The sequence below is a fragment of the Micropterus salmoides genome, unplaced genomic scaffold (assembly GCF_014851395.1).
Source record: "Micropterus salmoides isolate LMB-PRFRI ecotype aquatic unplaced genomic scaffold, ASM1485139v1 Ms_hic_scaffold_10, whole genome shotgun sequence".
NCBI lineage: Eukaryota > Metazoa > Chordata > Actinopteri > Centrarchiformes > Centrarchidae > Micropterus > Micropterus salmoides.
Window position 1 is genome coordinate 34,677,859 of NW_024040041.1, and position 27,302 is coordinate 34,705,160.

General features: G+C 41.9%; 1 protein-coding gene and 1 long non-coding RNA gene across 2 annotated transcripts in view; one reads left to right on the forward strand and one right to left on the reverse strand.

Annotated features, from left to right (window-relative positions):
• The first annotated feature begins 398 nt into the window (after positions 1 to 398).
• Positions 399 to 27,302, forward strand: part of LOC119895906 (Fc receptor-like B) — a 119,752-nt gene continuing 92,848 nt past the window's right edge. The window contains exon 1 of the mRNA XM_038709320.1: positions 399 to 514. The gene's annotated coding sequence lies outside the window, so the exon portion shown is untranslated. The remainder of the gene's footprint in view (positions 515 to 27,302) is intronic.
• Positions 14,061 to 23,042, reverse strand: LOC119895914. Its single transcript, XR_005443128.1, has 3 exons — positions 22,899 to 23,042; positions 15,484 to 15,556; positions 14,061 to 15,273 (listed from the first exon to the last, which is right to left on the reverse strand). It is a non-coding gene; the product is annotated as an uncharacterized LOC119895914 (long non-coding RNA).

The window sequence follows — 27,302 nt, forward strand, 5'->3', positions numbered from 1 at the left end:
TTCAGTGACCCCTGACCTTCAGTGACCTTCAGTGACCCCTGACCTTCAGTGACCCCTGACCTTCAGTGACCTTCAGTGACCCCTGACCTTCAGTGACCCCTGACCTTCAGTGACCCCTGACCTTCAGTGACCTTCAGTGACCCCTGACCTTCAGTGACCCCTGACCTTCAGTGACCTTCAGTGACCCCTGACCTTCAGTGACCTCTGACCTTCAGTGACCCCTGACCTTCAGTGACCCCTGACCTTCAGTGGCCCCTGACCTTCAGTGACCTTCAGTGACCCCTGACCTTCAGTGACCCCTGACCTTCAGTGACCTTCAGTGACCCCTGACCTTCAGTGACCCCTGACCTTCAGTGACCCCTGACCTTCAGTGACCTTCAGTGACCCCTGACCTTCAGTGACCTCTGACCTTCAGTGACCCCTGACCTTCAGTGACCCCTGACCTTCAGTGACCCCTGTCTTCCTGTTGCAGGTGTGTCTGTGCTGCTGCTGTCTGGACTGACTGATTCTGCAGGTGAGCTGATGGAAGAGAAAACAATCACTGACTCTCTCTCTGTTGAAGATGGACAGATGGTTCTGGTCTGATGGACTAACTCTGTTTTCTTCTTCTTCAGATTCTCAGGTTATTCTGGAGATTCCTGCACTTCCTGTGGTGGCAGGAAGTGATGTCACTCTGCGCTGTCGAAGCAAAGATCTGGTCACCCTCGAAGCCTTTTTCATCAGGGATGGTTCTAACATTGGATCTGGACCTGAAGGACAGTTTACCATCAGGAACATCAGTCAGTCTGATGAAGGTCTCTACTGGTGTTATTTTGATCAGACTGCTGAATCTCCTCGGAGATGGCTGAGTGTCACAGGTCAGGACACTGACATCACTTCCTGTTTATATGACATGAACTAACCTGCTGACCTGATAATAAACTGATCACTGCATTGATCCAGGTTCTACTGATTTCTCCTCCAAGTCGTACTGCCCTTATTCTTTTCTAACCCTATTCTCATTCTTCCTCTTATCCAGCCTCCCCCCCTCTCTCCTCTCCCCTCTTAACAGTTGGACTACCTGTGGGTTCTCTGGTTCTTCTGGTTCTGGTCCTGGTTGGAGTTCTGTTGTTCCGCAGGAATCAAACAGGTATGAAAGCTGTCAGACTCACCTGATCTGAACAGACTGGAACCAGACTGTGTCTGATCCAGTCAGCAGCTCTGTACTGAACTACAACTGGGACTGGTTGGACTCCTGACTCCCAGAGCTTTCAGCCACATCTCATGGTCTTCATCAGCTCATGGTGTTTGCTTGGTAGTTCTGGAGATGCTTCAGGTGTGGTCATGTGAGGTACAGACCCTCAGTCCCATGGTAACAGCTGCTTGTATATGGGGGGAGATGTGATGTACCTGTAGGTCACATGATGACACCTGAGCCAACTCCATTTACTGATGAACACCATGAGATGCTGCTGAAAGCTCAGTTAGATATTTTCCACTAACTGTTTATATATTTGAATACAAAGTTAACCTGCTGACCTCTGACCTTTAGTAAACCTTGTTCTCCTGTTGTAGGTCTGGCTGTGCTGACTGCTGCAGGTGAGCTGATGGAAGTCTGTCGGTCTGTCTGTTGACCTCTGACCTTTAGTGACCTCTGACCTTTAGTGACCTCTGTCCACCTGTTGCAGGTGCGGCTGTGTTGCTGAGTGGACTGCTTGTTTCTGCTGGTGAGCTGATGGAAGTGAATTAGTTAGAAGAAATAGGAGGATTTCATAAACAGCTTTTGATGACTATAGAAATACAAAAATTGTACCATAAGGATATCAAAAGATGAACTGAGACAAAACAAAAACCAATAACTCAAATTCGCATTTGGCAGCTGTTATATGTCAAATCCTATAGTGCCACCTAAATCCACAGACTTGCTCAGCAAATAAAGTTCAACTTTACTGCATTTGGTAACATGCTCTGAGTAGGATTTGAACCACTGGACTATTCAGATACACTTTTAGAGAAATGTTTAACTTTCTTGCTTAATCAGATCTGGTGTAGTGACATGAACTGCCACCGGTGCACCAATAGAGGGCACTCGATGACCAGAACAAGCTGGCACAACACTGTTATGGTTGTAAATGCAATTGCTGTTCTATCTAGTCCACTGTGGGGGAATAAAATAAAAAAAACAGCAAACAACTACTCTTAAGAAACACTGATGTCCATAGAAACTATGATTACATTGAGGCAGACAATATTAAAATTAACATTAATTACTAAAGCTAGTAGGATACAGAAGCGGATTAAGTTCACATGTGAAATATGTATTTAAATTAGAATTCTGATTTTAATCTCAGAATTCTGATGCATAGTAAGAACTGAACATTGAACATCATGACGTCCAACACAAACACCATACAGGTGTGTGAAAGTTTAAAGCTGTGACCATTTAACCCTCTCGCCCAAGCTGGGGATCAAACTAACAACCACTTGCTTGTTGATGAAAAAGTGCTTACAGCTTGAGTAGCTGAGCATGAGAATATATGGCACTCCAAACTTGAAAGTTTTTTACAAGTTTAAGAATCAGGAAGGTGAGGAGAAGTCTGCAGTTTGTATTGGAGTGAATGAGACCTTGACTGTGGGCTACATATTAATTAAGGTTAAAATCTAAAATACAGTTGAAGGGAAAAGTATATGAACACTTTGGAATTAGCTGGATTTCTGCATAAATTGGTCATAAAATGTGTTTTGATCTTCATCTTAGTACAACAATAGACAAACAGTCTGCTTGAACTAATACCACACAAAGAATTATAGTTTATTGATGTTTTTAGACCGACCCAGCTTTAATCCGTAATATCGTTGTCCTTTGTTTCAGTCGTCAGGTGATGTGATGGTGATGTGATGGCTTTAGCTTTCTTTCTTTGCTTCACGTCAGTTTGACAGCCTGAATCCTTAAAACCAATAATGCAAACAATAATGCAGGCTGGCACATGGCATGACTCCAGTGAAGTGTTAAAAATGTCTGAACACCGGAGACAGCTGATCAGCACAGTGCTTCAGGGTGGATGGGGAGACAGAGTCCGGCCCAGCTGCTTTGCAAGGTTTCTGCCTCCTGAACAGTCTGTTGACGTCCCTCTCTAGGATGGTAAGCGAGGGGGAGGAGGAGGAGGTGGGGGATGAGAGGGTGGACTGTGGCCGATCAGTGTTGTGACGGGGGATGGTGTCAGGTCTGTCCCATTGTCTTCAACTCGTTGGCAAGGCGTCAGTCTTTCATGGAGTGGGGGGATTTAGGTTTTTAGCTGGTGATCTGTCTGAATCTTCTCCAGACAGAAGCAGAGTCATTCCTTGAAAACTGGTGTTGTAGTCTTTCTGCATACAGCTGTTTAGCATCTCTGTACTTTGACTCCTTAAACTTGACCCGGTCTCCACTCCTGAACGCCTCTTCCTTCTCCAACCTGCGATTTTTACAGATCTGTAAATATCTGAAAAAGTTATTTTTAGGAAGAGCCAACTTCTCAGAAAGTTGCTGGAAAGATGAAAATATGTCATCACTATACAAGTCTTTGATTGTTTTGATACCCCACACCTACCAGGAAGAAGGCTCCATCCATTAGTGAAGGGTGAAATAACAGGTTCGGTGCTAGCAGGGCCAGTGGAGAAGGAGCTTGAAGGCCAAAATATCGTTGTGTATATATATTGTCTCCATATCCTCACAGTAGATGTAACTATTATACTCTTTTAATAGGGTCAAATGGGGTGATTTACAGGAGCATGGATAAGCGCAGCCCTCAAAATGGAGCCAGAACTGGATTGCCCTGAGGTTACAGGCTCAGTAATAAAATCTTAAATTTGGCAATGCCAGATCCCCCTGAAATTTTAGTCCCTGAAGCAAGGGTCTGCGTTGTCTCAGAATCTTTTAGTTCCAGATAAATTCAGATATTAATTTTATCAATCTTGGAAAAAAAAGACTGTGGAAGAAAGATGGGCAGACATTGAATGAATTAGAGTTGACACAGGCTGTGAGGGATAGGTTTAAAAGTCCAGCACCAGTGCTCAAAGTCACCTTAAAACTTAGCAACCAACGGGAGAATGTTAGCTTCAAATAAATCTTCAAACTTAGCCATGATCCAAATACTTAAGTATGCAAAACTATCTGAAGCAACCTTAAATGGAAAATTGTGCAGTGGGAAACTTCTTACTGCCAGATACAAGGGAAAAAATTCACTTTTGGTCAGATTGACTTTGTAGCCAGACACATGGCCAAAAGTAATAATGTGTCTAAAATAGCCGGAATTGAGACTGAGGGGTCTGAAATTTACACTAAAAGATCATTTGCATAAAGCCAGACCGTTTGCTTGACACCGAACCTGAACTTGAAGAAAATCAGTTGGTCCTCCCACTCTAGCTGCAAACAATCCGTCTCATACACAATCATTATAAAGTCATAACAAAGGCTGAAATGACTTGAAACTTGACAAGTATGACTGATGTGGAATAGTTGAATTAAGTATCATTATTAATATTATTATTATTAAGGAGTCCAAAAGTTTGTGAACGTTTTAAAGTTAAAGAGGTTGAAGCTCAGTGAGTTTGAAGGATTTTCTCATTGACTTTCATTATAGGAAGTTTCAAAGAAAGTTGAATATCTTGAAGAGTTTGAAGAGGATTTGAAATTTGAAAAATGAAAAGAAATAAGGAAAGCTGTGGAACATTTTCATATTTGAATGAGTTTATAGCTGAAAGTATGAATTACATAACAGTTGAAAAACCTTGAAAAACTGAAAATGGGGACATTTTGATCATTCAATCCATCCACGAAAAAAACCTGGAAAACCTTGAATATCTTGAAAAGTATGAAGGTTATAAAAATTCTTAATACATCCCCACATGTCCTGTTGAGATGAATATTTCAATCATGACGTTTCTAATTTGAAACCTACTTGGCAACAAACCTGACTGTGATTCTTGTTCTCCTCCGTCAGACTCCTCTCTGTCTGTGCTCAGACTCTGCTGCCATCTAGTGGTCTTCTGTCCATACTGCGTCTCTACTGGTCTGATGCTGTCCATCTGCTGCAGCAGGAAGACAGGAAACAAACCAGCCGTTTCCATGGAGATGACCCAGCGGGTTGGAGGAAGTGATACATTGGATGGCGATTATGATGACATCACTGCTGATGTCACCACGAGCACGCCTTCTGAGCTGTGAACAGAGTGACAGCAGCTGTCTTTAACATGGACTCTGATCAATAACATGATGGATCTGAAGATGAGAGTTTCTATCATCTGCTCTTATGGAGATGCTGCTGGAGAGCATTGTCTTACACGTTGCTCCAGAATCTTCCACAGGTGTGAAACCGGGTTGAGATCTGGTGACTGTAAAGGCCGCAGCATTTTATTCACATCATTTTCATCCTCACCAAAGCGTTCAGTGACCCTGCTGCACGAAGCATCTGCATCTGATGTTCCTCCTCTCTTTGATTCAGCTTCTTCCTTTCATTTGTCCCCGTCTGTTTGTTGTAGAAGCCCTGCTTTTTGGTAGATTTGCTAAAACCCCCTCAGCTCCATTGTAGAAAAGCAGGAGGAGTTCTGAGGGAAGTCAGATCTTTGAAGACCTTTTGGACCTTCTAGGTCTTTCAGAGCTCTTTTCCTTTTTGCTCAGACCTTTTGTCAGCTTTTACATTTCTGCAGCCTTTTCAGACTCAGGAATTCTGTTTGGTTTCTTTCCTCTTTTTATTCTCTTCTATCTCAAAGTGTTTCTGGACGTAGGCTTTGTATGTTTTTAAGCTTTGCTAAATAAAACCAGGTAGATCATTTTGATCTGTTGAAAGGTTGATGATTCTCTGGACCTGATCCTTTCATCCCCTCATCCAAGGCTTCCTTCACAACATTTCAGTAAGGCCCCTTGTTTTCTAACAAGTCTCTAAAATGTCAGGAATGCTAATCTCTGTTCCTCAAGAGAGGGAGCAGCTGTAGAGGTGTTAGGACAGGAACCTGAGGCAGAGGAGAAGCCTAGTGCGAGGGGGAAGCCCTCTTCTGTCCTCTGCTTCTCTGTCAGATTATCATATTCTCTTATTTGACAAATATGCAACATTCACTGCCACTAAATGTCGCACTAGAGCAGCAGCATCTCAGACCAGAACAGATGGGCGCTACGGCTCCGAGGTCTGGGATCAGATCTACAAGTGTCTGAAGAGATGCATGAATTTAAAAAACACACAAGGAAGTGATAGAACGAAGTGCAGGATGAGTTGGAGGACATCTCCTATGCTACAAGAAGCTACAGAATAAGAGAAGGCGCAGACATCTAGTTTTCTTTCAGACCACCTGAATTACAATATGCTGTGGGATGCCGGTCTGGGCCAAAAATGCCAAGGCAAAACACCCAAGTCCAAGTTAAAGCAGTTTTTGTTTGTAATTTGGTTCTAGATCTAGAACAAAAAGCATCTTCTGGGACAGTCCAGTCAGTAAGTAGCTTCTCATTAGTTTTAGTTTTTGTAAGAAAGAGCTGCAACATTGTAACAGATAAAAAACAGGCAGCAGTGTTGTGTGGTCTCACACAATAACGGTATTGTTGTTGTGTTGCATTGTTAAGCTCAGTGTTATTGTACTAGTTCCAGCAGAGTAAGAATATGGCCCCAGTGGAAATGAATTGCTCTCCACTCACTCATGCAAAAATGTTGCTTGCTTTTTCTCAGAAAAATCAGCTCCTCCGCTCCTCTAGTCTCAGTGAGACCTTAAGTGAGTCTTGTGAAATAAAGAGTTCAATCCTGAGGTCTTTGAAGTGTTTTATTCTTTGACCTAAAATGGTCTGACAAACATACAGAGCACCAGTGTGGGAGTTGGAACCAACTGTCCTGCGATGAAGGCTTATCCAGGACGGTCAGATATGAAAAGCCTCTAAGGAGCTACTTTCCCATGGGAACCTTTGAAGAATTCTTCCATTGAAGAAGATGGATGGTAGAGATGTGGCAGTCGAGGCTAGCTTGCTGGCTAATGCTGTGCGTTATGATGCAGTTGAAGATAGAGTACGTGTGGGAGCTCAGCCGATTTCCCAATACGTGGTTGGAGAGCAGCCTGCGGGAGAGGCAGGCAGCTCGTCTGATGGAGGAGATGGGCGTGCTGCAAGACCAGAGCCCCGGCACCCAGGGTGGGCAGCGGAGGTGGGGGTCCAGGAGGCCGTGAGAGGGCCCAGCAGAGGACTGGCTGGCCAGCCCCAGACTCTCGCCAAGGAGCTCACGGTGAGTGTTGAGCTGGTTGGGGGGAAACCAGTCACTGTTCTTGAACTATTGAGAGGGATTAGGCTGGGCTGCGGGGGGATTCTGGCCTGTAGGTCAACAGGCCGGAATACATTTGAGGTGACTATGTCGGCAGCTAAGGGCAAGGCCAAGCTACTAGATGGTTTCCTGTTTGATGATACATCAGTGCTGGCTAAGCCCCTGGCTAATGACAAGTTGGTGATCTCCTGCCTCAGCCTCCCTGCATAAATTAATGATGGAGAGATACTGGAAAGGCTGAGGGGGTCGGTGTGACCCCAGTCTCAGAGGTCCGGCGTCGCTTTTGGCCAGGTACCACAGTAGCTGATGGCACCCGGTACTTGAAAGTGAAATTTACCGACCAAGTAGTCTCTCCCCTATTCAGCCCGCTTCCTGACTGCTTTGGGGCCGGAGTTCTTCAGGGTGGTGTACAACAGACACCATTTCTTGAAGGCCAGCCCTGAGTTCTGGTGCTTCCGTTGTCAGTACCAGGGTCATTATGCTCATGACTGCAGCCGTAAGACAGAGCAGGCAGGCAGCGGTTACACATTGAGCCACAGCAGACGCACACTACTATATTTAGAGATTGCACATTCCCTTCCAGTCAAGTAACAAAATGCACAGTCCCTTTAAAGGCCTGATTGCACATTTCCCACAAGTTAAAAAAGTCAGCGCAGTGTGGTCCTGCTGTTTGGAGTCATTGCAGAGTCGCAAGGCCTCACCGAGTGCTGGGTTTAAGCATTGTCCCCCGAGAGGTTGGAGTTAGTGAAAACCCACTGGGAAGGCTGTAGGAAGCAGGCAGCAGACCGAGGCAGACGGGAACGGGGATGATAAGCAGGACTAGACACTGGAGGATCAGAATCAGAAAGAGCTTTATTGCCAAGTAGTATTTTACAGGTACGAGGAATTTGCCTTGGTATAAATTGGTGCTTACAGTACACGTGAACATAAAGAGAAATAAAAAGTAAAAAGATGGAAAATATATATGTATGCAAAAATGACAAGAACGCTATAACAATGGAAAAAGAGACTGCAAAATTGACGGGGTTTGCAGCAGCCCAGGGACGTGACGCACCTTGGCTTCATCAGAATAGAATGGGTAGGTTGGGTGAACGTTCTGGGTCCATGTTGGGTTTATCATTCTGTTGTGAACAAGACAGAACTGACCCAAACACAACGCTCAGTTTCAAACAAGTTTTATTAGGGAAAAGGGGCTGAGAAAGTGGTGATGAGGGAGATGTGGACGCCAGGCACGGAAGATTGAGGAGCAGGTGGAACAGAGGAGGTTGAGACGAGGGAGCCAAGGGGCACCGGGGTGGCACGAGAATACATGGGGACACGACGGTGGACGGAGGTGAATGAAGCTGGGGAAAGGCAGACAGGATTAATCACAGGGAAACAGATTTGCGGGACTCAAAGTAGCTTGCGTAATGCAGTGGCATCAGGTCAGGAGCAACGACGATCAAACCAAGACTATGTGGAGAACCGGGGTTGATATACTGGCAGAGATGGAGTTGATTACTGGCAGGTGTGGACTGTCAGCTGAGAGAGAGGGAGAGCACACACGGGGGGGGCTGCCACCAGAATCACAGTCTGTAGGCTGTTAATCCTGGAATGTTTAGTTTTTCAGTCCATTATTTCTAATAAACATTTGCTTAAATAATATTGTTTATGCATATTTTTTTTACATTACTTTTAAAAATATTAATAAGATAGAAATTTTAATATTTAAAAATTTGTTCTGATGTATACATTTAAATATTCCATTTAGTCATTTGACACCAGAATTATCAAAATTGGCCAGGACAATGAAATTCTATGGTAAAAGAAATTACAGCCATCTTTAAAAACGGCATCGATTTTGAAATTTACGAATGACCCAAGAGGTATACTCAGTCAAATTTTGGTACTTCTTCACATTTGAAAGATTTTCATGCTTATCTGCTGTACTATTTAACGGTTACTCCACGACAAGTACAAGTCCTGTCATTGCTATGGTGAAGAATCCTACAGAGGAGCTTTAAAAATGACCGTTTTAACATCTGTTCCATTCTCAATCATGTCAACATTAGTATGACAAACAGCACACTGATGTATGTATGTATGTGTAAATTAAAGGCCGATCAGGGTCACAGTGTGGGTGCTGCTTCAGTCCAGTTCAGCTTTGTAGTGATTGATTCCGGTCTTTGTCTCTGGATTTTAGGCTTAGGAAACCCCCTTGAGATGGGCCATTTTGGAGTAACTCTTGATAGCAAGGACACAGAACTGTGGGGGTGGCACCGTTGGACTCGGGGGAGGATTTCCATTTGATCTGATGTGCTATCCAGCCCATTGGATCCAAGTAGGATTTTCATAGGAACTGGCTGCTCCCTGGGAGGCCAGGGACAGGAATACTGGATCTTCTGGACTGGACGCAGCAGACAGAGTTGGACTTGAACTTGGAACCTTACAGCTGCAAGGGAGGCAGCGCTTCTACCAGACCGTGGTGCTTGAAGCTTGAAGCCTACACCTTGCGGTTACAAGGCTTCACTGACTATCATCACTCGGGGCACCTTGGTCACATTGGTCCCCGAGTGGCTGGGGTTAGGAAGCAGGCAGGAATGGGGAGCTAGCATCGCTCAGCTGAGCAACCTGAATAACTTTTGATAGGAAGGTGGTAGAGCCGCAGGGGGGGCACTGTTGGAGGATTTCCAGTTGACTTCTTAGGTGAGGCTGAATATTATGAGCAGTGTGGCAGCCTCTCTTCCAGTCTTTCCAAAAAAACAAACCACACACACTTCTCATTCATAATTTCCCTTTGAAGAGTAATATGTACTATGGAATTTTACCATCAGCTGAATTTAATATGAAAAACTGTGGGAGCTGGATTACAGTTATAATCTGAGCTTTGTGGGGGTTTGTAGTATAACCAACGTTACTGGAAGTGATTAAAATAAACCTAACGAGAGAGACTTTGCTCATTACGTGGTCCAACACTTTCTCTCTCTCACACACACAGCAGTCCACTATTTGCCCCAGATGTTTGCGATATTGCAACAAAGTTTAAGTTTCAAAAGCCTGAATAACACCAGCAGAACTTGAAGAGGCAGCAGCCAGCACCTCCTTCAAACTTCGCTACACTTTCTGTTTTTCCGCTTTATTGCCAAAACACGAGCTACCTCTGACATGAATACAGTCATTGGAAGATGAATACGGGTTTTTTGGTTTAAAGAGCAGCGGACCACGATCCACCTGTCCCAAACAACAGGCGCCAGAATAGGAGTCTTTCTGGTCCAGCTTGGACTTAATTCTGCTCCTAAAGAGCCGGTCTGGACAAAATGGGATTCATGTTGACCAGCAACGGAAACCAGAGACTGTTGTGATCACATCGTTACAGTGACCTGGTACATCAACATCCTGGATCCAGAACTCAGCAGGTTCCGAGCTGTGAGCACAAGACTGACAGGTCTTTATCAGGTGTGGTTAGGTTACAATTGTTTATGATGATTGTTTCCCATTTTTCTATGGTACAGATAATTTGTTGTCAAGACATTCAGGATGCAGTGTTATCATGCTGTAGCAGTCCGTCTGTATTTGCTGCTCGCAACATTCCCCTGGTTCTTGATTAGAGGATCATTCAGAGCACCTGTTGCACGGTTGTGGGGACTGACTCCTCAGCAGTGATGGAGTACAGCTGGGTGATTCCCTCTGGGCCAAGCTGGGTGTGACAACGCCCATCCTGGAAGGCTTAAGAAGAGGGACATACCTGCCCACCCTTGCGAACTCTCCTCCATGTGGTGCAGATCTCAGTTTCACAGACAAAGTCAGCCTGGAGCTCGGTCCTTTACGACCTCTTGAGACTCTTTAGCTGTGTGTGGATATGTGGATATGGAGTCATTAGTGCCTAAAGCGAGGCAGGCCTGGTGGCACTGGATCAAATAATTCCTGCCCCACAGTAACCTGCTGTCTTCGGGCTCCCACATTTATTTATTGGTTTGTTTTCATTTAAAACCCCTTTTTTGACCTTTCTGAAAAGGCATTTTTTCAGTTAAGTACTTGTGAGAATTTTTCCCCCAAGATGATCTTTTTTTTTCATTCATTATGTAGAAACTAGGCCATGTTGACCACCTGAAGGTCCTGAACAAAATGCCACTCTGTAGGTTAAGTCTCCTCATGGATTTTCTTTACCCAAAAAATAGAGGTGCGTACGGGTGAGTCATTATAAGGGACGATGGCCCCCTGTGTTTAACACAGGTATGAAACTCAATTTCCTACAACTGAGCTGGCCCCTTAGATTGTCTGTCTGTCAATGGACAGGAGCAGACTACAATGGACAGTCGGGACTTCTACATTTCCAGAGTCAGGAAACTGGCAGGAAACATCACCGCAGATCCATCTCACCCCGGACACGACCTGTTCCAGCTCCTCCCCTCTGGTAGGCTCTACAGAGCACTGTACGCCAAAACCAACAGACTCGGGGACAGTTCCCCACAAGCCATCACTCTGATGAACAGCTGACTCTGACTCACAGTGGCAGGAACATTTCCTGTGCAATAACCCAGTAACTCTGCCTCTAATCAGCACCTGTTTACTGTTATTTATTCATCATTCTCTCTTTCAGAGCTGTTAACACTTATTTCAAATATTTTATATTGTTTATACTGCATACCAAATCCACCGCATGTACATAACACCACACATAATACTTATTTATTCTAGCATTCTTTGCACTCATCACACTGTGTACATGTATGCTTGTATGTGCACCTGAATATCACATCCACCTCCGACATGTACATATCAATAATGGTAATAAGGAGGAGGAGCAGCATCATGGCGGCAGGAAAGTTTGGCACGTTGGTGGCACGCTCAGTGTATTGTTTAATGCTTAAAAACACATCCCAAACTGCTCACACTTATAGAAGAGTAGTGGTCGTAAATCTGTAATGAAACATCACTCCTACGAAAAAACACTTGGATTTGGAAAGAATGCCTTACTTAACTCGTTCTGTTACCCCTCCCTGTACATTTCAAAAGAAAACGTCAAGATCGGAATATGTTCAACTAAAGGTGAGGATTTAATTATAACTAACATCCATCCATCCGAGGAGGAATGACTGCTGTCTGTCGGAGACCATCGGTGGAGTCATCAGTGTAAATCCAGGACATGAGAACCCCGATGGCTGGCTCACTACAGACCACAGACTGTGAGGGAATGACAAAGACCGTGGTGGGCAAGCCATAAATATACGGCGATGGTCCGCATGATGTCACAAAACGATATAGAAATCGTACAAATGGACAAATTGTTCTTTAAAATAGGACTGGACATTCTCCATCAACATCAGATGTCTGCTTGCAAAAAAATATAAGGTGAGAGTGATGTGCTTCCTTGAAACTTGGTTTGATAGCTCCATTAAAGACGCTGAGGGGTAGGTGGGTGGGTGTGTGTGTGTGTGTGTGTGTGTGTGTGTGTGTGTGTGTCAGGAAGTATCGGAGGTAATTATGATTGGTGACCTTAATACAGATATATAAAAAAAAAAAAAGAATATGCCTGTTTTTAAATCTTTTAAAAATTTCTGTCTCTTTGATTTGTATCAGTTGATAAAGGAACACACCACAGTCTATTGACCTTTTTAAAATATGGACTTTTTTTTTGTACCAGGAAAGCTCAGAAAACAGTGTTCAATTATATGAAAGTCAGTTCTCTAAAAAATTATAATAACCATTTTACCCTTAGTTTATCCAAAGTAGATTGGTCTAAGGTATTGAATCTTAGAGATATGTATAAAGCATGAGAAATTTCTAAACCATTGTTTTTTAGAGGTTGTTTGGAGCTTTGCTCCTGAAAAGATGGTGCAAATTAAGACTAGAACTGAACAACAATATTTTAAAGGCAATTAAGACAAGAAATTATCTTTTTTTTCAGAGTACAGAAAAACTAGAGATGAATCTTCATAGAGTACAAGAATTTTCTGGGGAAGGACCCTGAGACCCTACTCTTCATTTGTATCCCCTCCACCATTGAAACTAAATAAATGCTCTTGCATTTCGAGAGATCTACCCCATAAGGGGAAAAAAACAGTCTCTGGGTTGACACACAGTTTATGGAGGACGCATAGAGGTGTGGCCTCCAAATTTAGGCTATGATGAGGTTGACAAGTATACTGACCACACTTATTCCTTATTGACCATGATTACTGACTTGGCTGTTCATCTATACATGCTAAAATTGTGAGTTTGGCTGCTGAACATTTAAAACAATTGTGAGTAGAGGATTGATGACCTGTGTGGCTCAGGGGTTGGCCGTTAGTCGGAAGGTCGGCGGTTCAATCCCTGGCTCCCCCTGGTTGCGTGTCGAAGTGTCCTTGGGCAAGATACTGAACCCCGAATTGCCCCTGGCGGCTGTTCCGCCAGTGTATGAATGTGTGTGAATGCTAGTTTCCGTTTGAGCACTTAGGCTCAGTGAATGACTGGTGAATGCAGATTTAGTGTAAAAGCGCTTTGAGTGGTCAAAGATTAGAAAGGCGCTCTACAAATACAGAGCATTTAAGTGCTGCAGTGGACTTTTTAGGATTGGGCATGGGGGTAAAAATCTCGCCTAGGGCTCCAGCAATGTCAGGGCCGGCCCTGACCAACAGACTCTCAACATTGAGGATCTGTTAGGGGGGCGGTGGGTCACTTAGGAGAGGCGTGTAGCCTACAGGAATCTGAATCAGCTTTAATATACAAGGACTGTGACCACAGTACTACAGCTCTCTGTGTACTTGGAGTAGACACAGTAAAACAAGGACAACAAGCTAAAGTAAAGCTGCAGCCTAGTGTGACTGGAGACAGAGACCAGGACAGAAGGACTGCTTTAAGGCCCGACTTTATTTCAGAAAGAAGCTGCATAGATGAGCTGCAGTGCTAGAGAAACATCATTTATGATCAATAACAATCAAATCAAGTACAGTTTCATCTTTCACAGTGTAGCTCAGCATAAACACTGGAAGCAGGAGCAGAGAGGCGGGACATGAAAAAAGGTTGACGTGGTGCTACGGCAAACTTTCCAAATGTTGAACTCGTTCTGCACGAACGGTTCTGATTAGTGACAAGTTAGCTTTTTTTCTCGCACGAGGATTTAATGAACGAGAACAACGAACCGTAACGAAACTGCTGGAACTGGAATTAATATTACACTAGTGGTACGCTATATAGGATACTGTTATCTGAAATTCTAATGTAACTTTAGCACAAGTCAAACCTTAACGTGACAGAAAACTGTTCCATTAGTGAATCCGTTAATCTCAATAAGCTGTTGAAATGTTACAAATAGACTATAAACACTGTGACATTAGCCAAATACAGAGAAAGCTACAGATATATTGGTATTATACTAACATTCAACTTTTTATTTAATGTTACTATATTGTACTCGTACACTAATTTATACTAGTTTAGTAGATAGTAGAGCCTCTGCAGTACACATTGCCACCACGGTGTCCGTCTGCCTCCTGCCCCCACTGTCCTCTGTTAGGAAAACCAAAATCACCCTAGCTAAATGGAAGACAATGAGAATGATGAAGAAAAAAAAACTTTCTGTCTTTGTGGGCCAACTGGGATTACTGGTTCATGGAAGAAGGTCTGAAGGGTTTAAGAAAGCTTCATATTTCCGTTGGACACGTGCACCTTGATGACAGATGTCTTACTGTCTGTCATGGTGGCTCTGATGGTGACATCTTTGCCTTTGTAAGTCAGACTGTCTTTAGCTTTACCTCTGACAAACATTGACCCCGCCCCATAATACATCTCTTTATAAAGGTCATAATCACACTTTGTATCCACATCAAAGACTCCCACTGCGTACATGTTAGAGTAGAAGTTGTAGTCATAAGGAACGGAGTACATGACGGCTATTTTTCCATCACATTTCTCTGTGGATTTGTTCTGCAGATCATAGGTGAGGACTCCAACAGCCCCACATGCTGTGTTCGAAGTCTTGATGAACAGAGCGCTGCCAGATTCAGAGGGGCCGAGAGTTGGTGACAACGGCTTCTCATAGATTCCACTGTAAGTGAACACCCTGAGGAGGCGGACAGGGAAGAGACGTCAAGACTTTGACACTGTGAGAGAGTCAAATGTTTTCTACATATCAGAAACGCATCAGTTTCATTTCACATCATCCAGTACAGACAGCAGTCCAGGATGTGTTGCAGCTGATATCAATACTCTCATATAAACATTTAAAAAAGCTTTCCATGATGTCAGAACACACAAAGAGAAACAAACTCACTGCGGGTTACAGAAGGTGAACTCTTGTTGACAATCTCAAATGTGCACTGACGGTTTGCCATGATGTGTTGCACCTGCAGAGGGAGACAGACTGTTCAGACTTCATGTGTGTGTGAGTAAAGTGAAACGCCTGTTCTGACTCTAACAGCGTCTCTGTTCTGTCAGACGCACCCTGAAGGCAACACTGGAGCTTTGTGAGGACGGACGGGATGTGTCTGATCTTTCTGTCCTTCTGCGTGGACAGATGCTGACTGAACGAGCTGCAGCCTTTCACTTAATGTTACTTAATGAGTCCAGGACCGCAGCCTGCTCATGGTGGACTGCGGCTCGTATGAAAAAGTACTTGTGGTGACATTTTTGTTTCCCTCAGAGAAAGTAATAATCGATTAGACTGATTAAAAATGATATTTATTTAAATAATAATAAAAGGTGAAATATTTACAAAGGGATCAAATAACAGAATACTAGGACAGGACACTTCCAGATTAAAAATGACTGAAGATATTAAATATTCTTCAAAAGGTTTTCTCTTTTGAGGAATATCAATTAAAGAATTTAGTCTTCTTTAAAGGGCATTTTCACCCGTCAGTGGATGATTGGAGAGCTCCCCCCGTCTCTCGCTCGAAGAGGGAACTAACTGCCTCTCCCTACATTTGATTTTTTATAACCCTGAACATGCCACGTCTTAAAATGGCAGACAAACTGTGCAGTAACGAGACTCTTTATTAGGTAAAAAACACAGCTTTACCCATTGTCCCTCTATGATATAATGTTTTTGGCAACTCTCAGAGCTCTTTCCTGTTATTCTCCGATTTCCTGCCGTGGAACATTCTGGAAAGAGGGTCCACTTACTGCCCGTGCACTCCTGTTTTCAAACAACCTAGTTTAAAAAAAGTTCTCTGTCCTCGAATGACCTGCTGTGTCAGATACTAAACTGATTTTAAACTATATGTGAACATTTATGTGTACAGATTCTGTGAAGTTCAGCTGGCGATATTCCACAAATTTCCCCCTTTTGGTGCTGAAAAAAAGCACCAACAAAATAACTCCTGAATTCCACACAGTCAGTATTCAGAATCTCCTTCTGGGCCCCCCCATGCATCTTCTTAATACCCCATTCTCTCAGTCTGTGGGCCAGGCGGTCTGCCTCACTGCGTTGCAAAGATGTTAGGAATTTGATATAAAAATGCTTAATTTCTCTGGAATAAACCAAACCAGTCCAGAATGCAGAACAACCAAGCAACTGGAAAGTCACCTGTTTTCAGCAGCCAATTAATCACTCTTTGTGTCAGGGGAGTTTGTTTTCAACCGTGAACATTAGTCAAATGAGAATTTCTCTGAGATGGGTTGACAACCTGGTTAACTAATTAACTAGAACAAGATACATGTAAAGCAGGCAACTCATTATATCATCGTTTAAATCTATCAGAAAGATCGGGTGAACTGATTATTCATAAATTAACTCAATGTAAGACTAACTTAACTATAATGAAATGTACAATGTTCAATAAATATTTTGGGGGTTACCTAAATTTAAACAGACTATTATTCTTTTCATTCTTACCACTGATATACTGTTTTGCAGATTTCACTTGTTTGCACATAATCCGAGACCATCTCTAACTTCCTCAATCGCCAACCATCAAAAGTATGACATCACTACATGTGACCCTTCTCATGCTAAAATGCTATGGGTCTCATACAAGAGTTCAACCCTTAGTAGGCACAGTAATGACACCGCTGTAGAATATATACCTTAAAGTTAAACTGGATTATACAAAAAAGACATGGCTAAAGTAAAAGTTTCTTTTATAATCTGTGGTTAAAAGATCAAGGCTTGTTATCCTTTTCTTAAACTTTGTAAACCGTAGCTTTAAGAATTGTCTTCTAAACTTGTTCTTGTACTCTATATGAACATTCTATGTAGGAAATTACAATCACTAATCAGGGAACCGTTGAAACATCCCACATGCCTTGATGCAAAGCATGCAGGGAAACAGCCTCTATCGGAGAGGCTTGTCATTTTCTTGGCGCTCATTCTAATCACTTATCTTTAACTTGGGCCAACATCGGAGTCATTACTTGACAAGTAGTTTAGTAACACTTAGATCGCATCATATGACTGAAACACGAAGTCGATCCTTCAGGCTCAAATCCCGAGACCTAAATGGAAACTGAATTCATAAACGCAACCAATGAACTTACAGAAGACTGATTCATTAGATACTGCAACAAGGTTTCCTTAAATACAACCTAAAAAACAATAGTTAAATCATTCAGTCATAATTTTACCACTTTAATTCACATCACAACCTGATTCTGGATCTTCTTCATTGTCTGCATTAGGTTGTCAGCTAATATCTGAATTCATGTAATTGCTTATCTATTTTTAAACTCCTGGTTAATATGTGGGCGTCAACTCACACTGGTGAATGAAGATGGCTAAATGGAGACCTAATCTAGGAACCTTCCTCTCTTATTTATCTTAAATGGTAATTGCATAACTAATCACTAATTTTAAACACTGCAGACAAACGTAGGTTGTTAACCGAACTGGAAATGGACTCTTAAGCCCAAACAAGGGATGTCTAGATGTCTCCAGTAGGGGGGACTTCTTTGGCATCTGTCCCATCTAGTCTGGGTATGAAATTTTCCTTTAACCTAAGGTAAAAGATAGTAGTTCTAAAAGGAGTCTGTCCGCCTTAAACTGAGAGTTAAGACATTTAGACCCTAAGATTAATTAGAGTAAATCTTATTTAACCTAATGAGGTGACTAATTGCAATTATTTTAAAATGTCTTAATCAATAACCATTGTAAATACTGTCCAACCTCAGTTATCTGAGCACTACTTGTTACATCAGGCCAGTAGGGGCTGGCCATGGTCCAAATAAGCTAGGAAATACAAAAATGTCAGCTGACTACAATCATGCTGGACATACTTTCAAGCACTACGTTTGTCTCTTTACTTCTTACATCAAACAAATTACCTTTCCGGATCTTTCGACAGTCACTCTTAACAAAACAACTTAATCAAAAGAGACCAACAGGAAGTTAACGTTAACACACTCTACAGAGAGCTCTGCAGGGTCTGGGTCTGTAGCGTCATATGAATGTCCAGAACAAATACTTTACAAGGATTACGTCCTTTTTAACTGTGAATGCTACTTTCTAAAATTCTTAACAAAACATCTCGGACACCTCAAAGTTAACATGACTCATTACAAAAAGCATTCAAAATGCACGACAGGCAACACACACTACTTAATAATCTACACATCGGCTGTAGTTTCAAGAAGGCACACTCGTAAATTTACCTTAACTTAGCTTTAAGCGCCATTTTTACACAAAAGCACACAAATGCAGTCAAATCAGCTCTGCTCCTCTCCTTAACATCATGTGACAACATGCATATTAAGAACAGATTTATCAAAATGCGGCCAATCTCTCCTTTAGCCGTTGTTGAACTACAAATACTCTTTTTCTTTCTCCCTCTATTCTGAATGCATGCACAAAAACCCAGAACATGTATCAAGATCCCTCCCTGATGTCTGCACTCTGGCTCTTCTCTTTTAGCTCCTCCAGCTAACGGTTTCCTCTCCAAGCCTGCCTGATTTTAAATACACGAACCTCTCAACTGATCCCCTCTGACTGTTTTAAACCCTCTCTGCTCTCTACTCCATAACATCTTACCCTACAGAAATTATTATAAGGCAAACATTGAAAACTAGTTAATCTATACAGTCAGTCAACACATTCACACAACCCTCATCCTCTCCTGTACATTAGACAGATGTCTTGGCAAGCACCAAATTATTTTCACTGTGGAACGGAGCCAACCCTAAAAGTCCTAAAGACAACACATGCCACAGTCTTAAACATCAACTAAACTAACAGTTTAATCAGGCCCAAATCAAACACACAAATAAACGCAGTAGTAAAAACACACACACACACATTCCAAACCACACGTCGCAGATTTTACATTTAAAGAGAAAACCCAATCAAACCAAAACTCCACTAAAGAACAGTTAAACAACTTACATAAAATTTACATAAAATACAGCTTTTCTTTCTTTAATCAAGCACTAATTTTTAAATTACACTCTTCTTTCTGTAGAAAAAAATCTCCTGTCAGTAAAACTACAGCCACACCCTTAGCAGGAAAAAACTTATAAAATGATGTCATTTCAGCTATTTACACTGTACAGAAAGTTTATGAGGTTCTCAATATATTCTTACTATTGTCTGACAATTATATGCCCTTACCAATATAACTAACCACTGATTTGATCACTATTTATGTTACCTTGTGACTAAGGTGCCTTCAACAGCAGTCCTATTTTTAAGGTTACTGCAAAGCCAGCGCGCGCTATCGTCCCAATAATTTCATCGTTCTATTTAAGAAGGACCGTGCCTTTTACCGTGATCCTGCAGCAATTTATCTAATAATACCTCTGACTATAAACTACTATATAATGACATCTCCATTTATTAGGGCAAATTAATTCGAAAAGTCTGAGAGAGAGAGAAATAAAAACCAGCATGGTTGACGTAAAAGAGAGAAAAAAAAAATAGGATTACATGATAAGGTTTTATATTTCTATTTGTCTCATTTTTAAATCTCTTCCTCACAGCATGCTGGTTTTTTGTTTCTCTCATTTGCAGCCTCCGGTTCTATTTTTAGGACTTCACAGACACACACACTTGCAGTCACTCTCTCCTTGCTAAGCACAAACTCTCACAGCCTCATTTTCCCTTCGAACCAGCCACTGACGTAGTTTTGTTTAATTTAGGGTTTCACAGATTCTTCTTCGGTAACTTTTTATTGCCTTACCAGTCACCTAGGCGCTGTCCCTCTCCTGACAGAGCAGAAACAAGCTTAAAAAGTTGCTTACCTGGCCAGGTATGCTTCCTCTGCTCTGCCAGGGAGGACTACAGCTCCCAAGTCCCATTCGTTTTTTAAGACATTTTTGTTTCCCTCAGATAAAGTAATAATTGATTAGACTGATTAAAAATGATATTTATTTAAAGAAAAATAAAAGGTGAAATATTTACAAAGGGATCAAATAACAGAATGCTAGGACAGGACACTTCTGTTCCAGATTAAAAATGACTGAAGATATTAAGTCAAAGGCATATCAATTAAAGAATTTAGTCTTCTTTAAAGGGCATTTTCACCCGTCAGTGGATGATTGGAGAGCTCCCCCCGTCTCTCACTCGAAGAGGGAACTAACTGCCTCTCCCTACATTTGATTTTTTATAACACTGAACATGCCACGTCTTAAAATGGCAGACAAACTGTGCAGTAACGAGACTCTTTATTAGGTAAAAAACACAGCTTTACCCATTGTCCCTCTATGATATGTATAATGTTTTTGGCAACTCTCAGAGCTCTTTCCTGTTATTCTAAACTCTGAATTCCTGCCCTGGAACATTCTGGAAAGAGGGTCCACTTACTGCCCGTGCACACATATGAAATTTCCTTCTATTATGGCTAGTCTCCTGTCCTCAGATACTAAACTGATTTTAAACTATATGTGAACATTTATGTGTACAGATTCTATGAAGTTCAGCTGGCAATATTCCACATACTGAAATAAAGTAATTACAGATATTTAAAAGCACAAGTGCACAGTTGGCCATGCTATCCTCCTGAGTAGCTCTTATCTATAGGACAGGGCGCAGAAGTCTACTGATGGTTCTATGACTATCTTAAAAATAGAGCTAAGGCCATTTTTGTGGACTGCATGATGTAGGAGTCCTTAGAGTTACAAAAAGGGGTACCACAGGGATCAATAGTGGGTGCACTTTTGTTTTCACTTTTATATAAATAATATATGCAACAGGTACTGTAAATTCCACTTTTATGCTGATGACACAGTGATGTATTAAGATAAGATAAATCTTTGTTTTGGACTCTTTACTCATTTAACTCATGCAACACAACACATGCTCTCATATACATTAGACAGGTACCTATATAGTAAGCATATTAACTTCTTCTTCCAATGGCAGTTTTTGATGGAACAACCCTGTCAGCTGCATTACCTGCTGTAAGGGATGAGATGTTGCACAGCTCTAATAGCCTACATATTGCACAAATGACACATTTCACATAACCTACAATATTCTACTGCTCCTTCAGCAGACCAAGCCTTTGAGAAGCTGGGGTCTGGATTCTCTTTTACAGCTCAAACGTGTTCACGTAAACTTGACTGCTAAGAAAACTAATTTTGTGTTTTGCTCTAGGTCCAGACTGCCAGTTAGTTGCACATGGGTTTTTACCACCATGGAATGTAACAAAATTAAACAGATCTCTCCATAGAAATACCTCAGGATATGGTTAGATGGTTTCTTTTTTAAACACGTTACTGAATTGTGAAAAAAGTTAAAAGTCAAGTTAGGCTCCCTTTATAGAAACAGTGTCATCTGCAAACAGAAATTAGTTTTATGTCAGTCTTAGACTTTGGGGATATTATCTACATACAAACCACTGGATGCTAATTACCACAGTGCACTCAAGCTTATCACTGGTGACTGTTACAGAACACATCATTGTATTTTATATAACATGTGGGATGGACCTCTCTCTGTATATCATGACTAATTTCCACTAGGGATATAAACATAAACACAAGATCAAAGATGTTGATACCTTACAGACCCCAACAGTCTCCATGGAGTTGGGTAGAACTGCTTTCATTATCTATTTTCTGTCCAATATTACCTGTTTAATAATTAATGTGCAATATTCTCTGCTGCTATTTATTCACTTGTCCTTTTTGGTTCACCATAATAATTCTTAATAATGTAAATATTGTACATACCCACACACCTTTATATTTGTCTTTGTTTTTGTTTTATATTTATACTATTATATTTATATACTCTTTATCTATCTACCTTTGACAAGTGCAATTGTGAATTTCCCCTCGGGGATCAATAAAGTGATTCTGATTCAGTTCCTTCGCTCCATTATTATGGAACAAACTGCAGACCAAACAGTCTGGTGTTGCTTACCCAGTTTAGAAATGTTATGAGAATCATTAAGTTGTTTGCAATTGCTTTCATTGAATTGTACTTCCTGCTCTTATATATTTTGATTACGTTTTGTATGTTCTAAGTACTTTTTATAAATTCACTTGTTTGTGTGACTACTCTACATGTTAACTTGTGTACACAGGGCACAGCCTGAAAAGAGACTCTGGTCTCAGTCTGTTTTCGCTGTTAAAATAAAACAGACTAAGACCAGAGTCATTTACCAGAGTAAATGTAATGTGTTAGTGTCTGAAAGGTTTCCATCCAGAGCTGAGTGCAGCAGCAGGAAGGAGGAGGATCAGGGGTGAACTGATGAAGATGAAGCTCATGAGTCCGTCTTGCTGCTGGACAGCCTCTCAGTGAGCAGAACGTCCTACCTGCTGTGGAGCCTCAGAGTCTCTTGTTGATCTTCCTCAGTGATCCGACTGAGACCAGGACCGAGCTGTGAAGAGAGACTGATGCTGTCGGCTGGCTGATATTTACTGGTCGTCCAAAGTGAAAGAGGAACTACAGTCAGGAACCCTCCCACATTTCCATTAGAACGAGCTATTGCATGCAGTCAGAGCAGGGACGTCCCATCTCTTCAGAGAACACTTCTTACAGTACCTCCACCCCCTAACCTCTAACATGCACAACTTGATTTGTTAACTCTAATTACTTCCCCTAGGTATTTAAACCATGGATGCCGAATGCGTTAATAGGTCTTAAATGTTGTTACTTGTATCTCTTATCTCTTCCTTTACTGATGCCCCCTCCATGCCCAATACTAAAGTCCACTGCAGAGGTTGGGGTCATCACTCCCCATTCCTCAGGAATTGTTTAAAAAGTTCAGCAGCCAAACTCACAATTTTAGCATTATAAATGAACAGCCGAGTCATCAAACCTAACCTGCTATCTGGGAATGTGTCCCTTCATAAACTGTGTGTTAACTCAGATACTGTTTGCATTGTAGAACTTTTATGGGGTAAATTTCCTGGAAAGCAAGAACACTGGTTTAGTTTAAACAGAGGGGACAAATGAAGAAGAGGGTCTGGGGGTAGGAAGGAGGACCAGAGCCTTAACTAAGGGTGAGCGCAGTACGCTAGAACCAGGGGGGAACAAAAGTTCTGGACAAGTCCAATCAGAATGTCCTTTTAATGTTTGATTCAGAATGATCAGACGAGATCCAGAGTGCAGAACAGTCTGCAGGATGTGAGATGAAGTATTGCGTCTACACAAGCTCTTTTTATTGTTCAGTAGGCTGAATAGCAGAATTACAAGGTGCTTCAGACAGGAAGTGGAAACAAGTGCTGTCACCCCCCAGCAATCTTAAAGCACACGAACCGTCTGTAAACAAACCTCTTGTGTATCTATCATATAAAAAGAGGAATGAGAGAGACAAGAAACAATCTGAGCACCTGAAGGGGTCTGAAAGGCGCACCGGCACGGGAATTATAAAACCCACCAGACTGTTTAATTTGTGGACTAACCCTATCTGTTGCTGTAACAGGTACCAAACTAGGTCTAGATTTCCACAATGTTCATCTGTGAAGAAAATACAAACATCTGGGACTGACCAACAAGTGTCTGAACACTGAGTTTTCAAGGTATGCTAGGGCTCTGGGTGCATCCTCAATAACTCCCGAGAAATAATGTAAACCAGTCATAGCACATAGAAATATACAAGGCTAGACACAAAAAAAACATTTGACAACACTTTTAAAAACGAGACTGAGAAATACAGTTTGCTCAAACGTTCCAGCTTCAATCATCATAAACATTAACAATAAAAGTAAGTAAAAAGTCGTAAAAGCTCACCTATAGCCTACAATAAACCTGTTGATTCCAGTGTTCACTCTCTGGTGTCCAGAAAGCAAGCAAACAAAAATAAACACATATTTGGCAGAGAAAGAGAGACGTGGACTCGGTGGATACACAGATTCTCCTGTTTGCTATATTATCGCTGCCTCTGCTCAGGCTGACAGGCCACTGTGAAATCTCCCGGTGCTCCCAATGGCCAGTCCACTAGTGTAGTCAGCAGGACCAGAGCAGAACCAGCCCAGTGATGTTGATGGACAGTATCTGAGATGTCACGGTTCTGGTTCGGTTTGGTTCTGTGTTTCTTGTTTCCTGTTTCACTTGGTAGTTTTCCTGCCGCTGTTGGTGTCCTCACTGATTGTCTAGTGGTTCCACCTGTGCGTCATTAGGTTCTCCCCTCCTGTTGTATTTAAGTGGTGTCGCTCCCTTCACCCAGCGCTGCGTCATTGTTGGCTTCCCTCCAGTCTCTCCTGTTGATTGCTCGGTCAATATTAGACTGCCTTCACTTCGTGTTTCTTACCTTTGTTCTCATCTGGATGTTTTTGGATTTCTGTTTTCGGTTTCTGTTTGCTGGTGTGTTTTGGTTGATCAGCCACCTTCACTGCAGTTTCACTTGTTACCAGATCCACTTCAGTGTCTGCATTTGGGCCCTAAACCCCTGATCTTCCCTGATGCCTTCCAACTTAACGGAACAGAGAGACACAAATGATCAACACTGGAATAAGAAGCTATGAACTCATGATTAAATGAGGCAAATGGCAGTAAATTCTTATACTATAGCAAGTGCAACATTATATAAGAGTAACAAACACATTAAAATGGGACATAGTTGTTGCTTGACATTACACTCCTCCCTTTTGATAATTCTTTAATCACTAAAGTATATACAGCATTACAAAACACATAAGTTATTGTAATGGCAGAAAAGCTGTTGCTGTTTTAGTAGAACACAGAAATTTCTAATAAGTAGTGAGCAGCAGGTTTTCATTATCCCAATCATCAGTGCAGTCATCACCTGGTTTCATGTCAGGTATTTCAACATCCTAACTTTTCTTGCTGCTTCTATCCTTGTCCGTCAACCCATACCAACTCTCAGGGATTGAGCGTGTGACTCGCACGCTGTCACGCCACCACCGATCCATAATGTCGACTTGGTGCGTACGTCGTGACCGTAATCAAGTGGACCCGCTCTCGCGCTGAGCTCAGATGGTAGAATTTCAACCTTGCTCTTTATATTCATAAAGACGATCGCCATACATTGAAGCAGAAAAGGCAGAAACTGCATCATTGAAGGTTTTTTTTCTCTCCTTGTTGTGTGTCAGGCATATTGAGCATGTTTGACAAACCTTTTGAGTGTATGTTGTGAATCCCTTTGTGAACCAATGATCATCATCCCTCTTGACTTGTGGTCTAACCCATGTTTCAACTTTGCCTAGCGTGGGATAAAATGTCTGGGCAGGTTTATCATTAGGAACAGTCCATACACCATCTGTGAAGTTACAGCCAGCTTGTTGCCATGCAGGCTTACAGTCATCTGGTGTGGCAAACTGTGGCACAGCCTGTAGTGAAAGAGGCGTCTGTCTCTACCTGCATTAGTGTGCAGATACTTCCTGTTGAGCTGCTTTGAGGGAAGCCATTTCCGCTCTTCATTTCCTGTAGAAAGATCTGTTTTTGTTTTAATATGAGGATTATTTCTCAGCTTCTTCTGTTCAAATCACTACATTCTTGGCTGTCAAGCATCATTTTGGATCTTGTGTTGAAAAAAACAAGTTCAGGATCAGATACAGGAACAGGCAGGTTCAGTTCTCAAAATTGATTGAATACAAAGCAAGCACACTTACTGAGAGTGTCTGAGTCTACACAAATCCAAAAGCTGAGGTGAACTCCAAACAGATAATTCCATAAAGAAACCAAAATATAAAAGCAGGCTTAAATGCAACAAATATCCCAGCAGTACCACACTCGAACGGGTTAAACACAGGATCAACCACGCGAGGAGAAACGGAAACCTGGGGCCTGTACCACAAAGCAGGATTTGAGCTTATCTAGGTAACTTCAGAGTTTTCAGCACCACGACGGTGGTTCACTTCTTACCGGGGTAGATCTCTATGGTAACTTATGCTGAACGGCTAACCGTTCTGTTCCAGATAAGAGATCAACTCTGTGAGAAACGCCTACTGACCAGTGAGCTCTCTTGGAAAATGACCTCAGCATCTGTAGGAAAATCCCACAGACTGTTTTATCCAACAGGCTGCTTTATGTTTGCAGCGGTGATGTGGAGAAACTCTTGACTATAGCGATATAATCCTACAGAGACTGATTAAAAGCCTCAGGCTATTGTTGCCTACAGGTTTTTACAGCAGGATCAGCCCACTTACTGCTTTGAAATGTGTTGAATATTTTTTTATTTGCTCCCAGTTTGTTTCACACAGACTGACGCAGCCGTTAAAATAAATAGGTTTTATTTTTCTTATGTAAGGCTGAATATTATGAGCAGTTTGGTAGGGATACTGAATTTTAATATGAATGTAGGCTATTTATCTAGGTTAGTATAGCTTTCTACAGAGACTGTAGTCAAGTTCCGCCCCAGCTTTGCGATGTGGGCTCAAAAGGCGGGACGGTGAGTTTCAGCAGCCTAAATGTTGAGATTCAGTCTTTCAACCACTATTTTTCATTTCAATGCTTTATGAAGTTAATTTAGAACAATGTTCGGACACTTGAGTGTGTTAAATAAATTAATCTAATTTTTGAAGTGACCACAAGTTTTTGTTTGTTTTTTTAAAGTGAGGGAGAACGACCCGAGTCTTTTAATGTGGAAACACAGCCGAGCTGAAAGAATAAGGCTGATATTTTCACACAGCTCATGAGAACACTTTAAATCAACAAAATATTTTAGACTACACCTGTTCATGTAGGCATTCACACTGTCTGTGATTTTCTCTCTCTGCGTGTGTCAGCTGCAGACGTGCTACTGTCGTATTTCT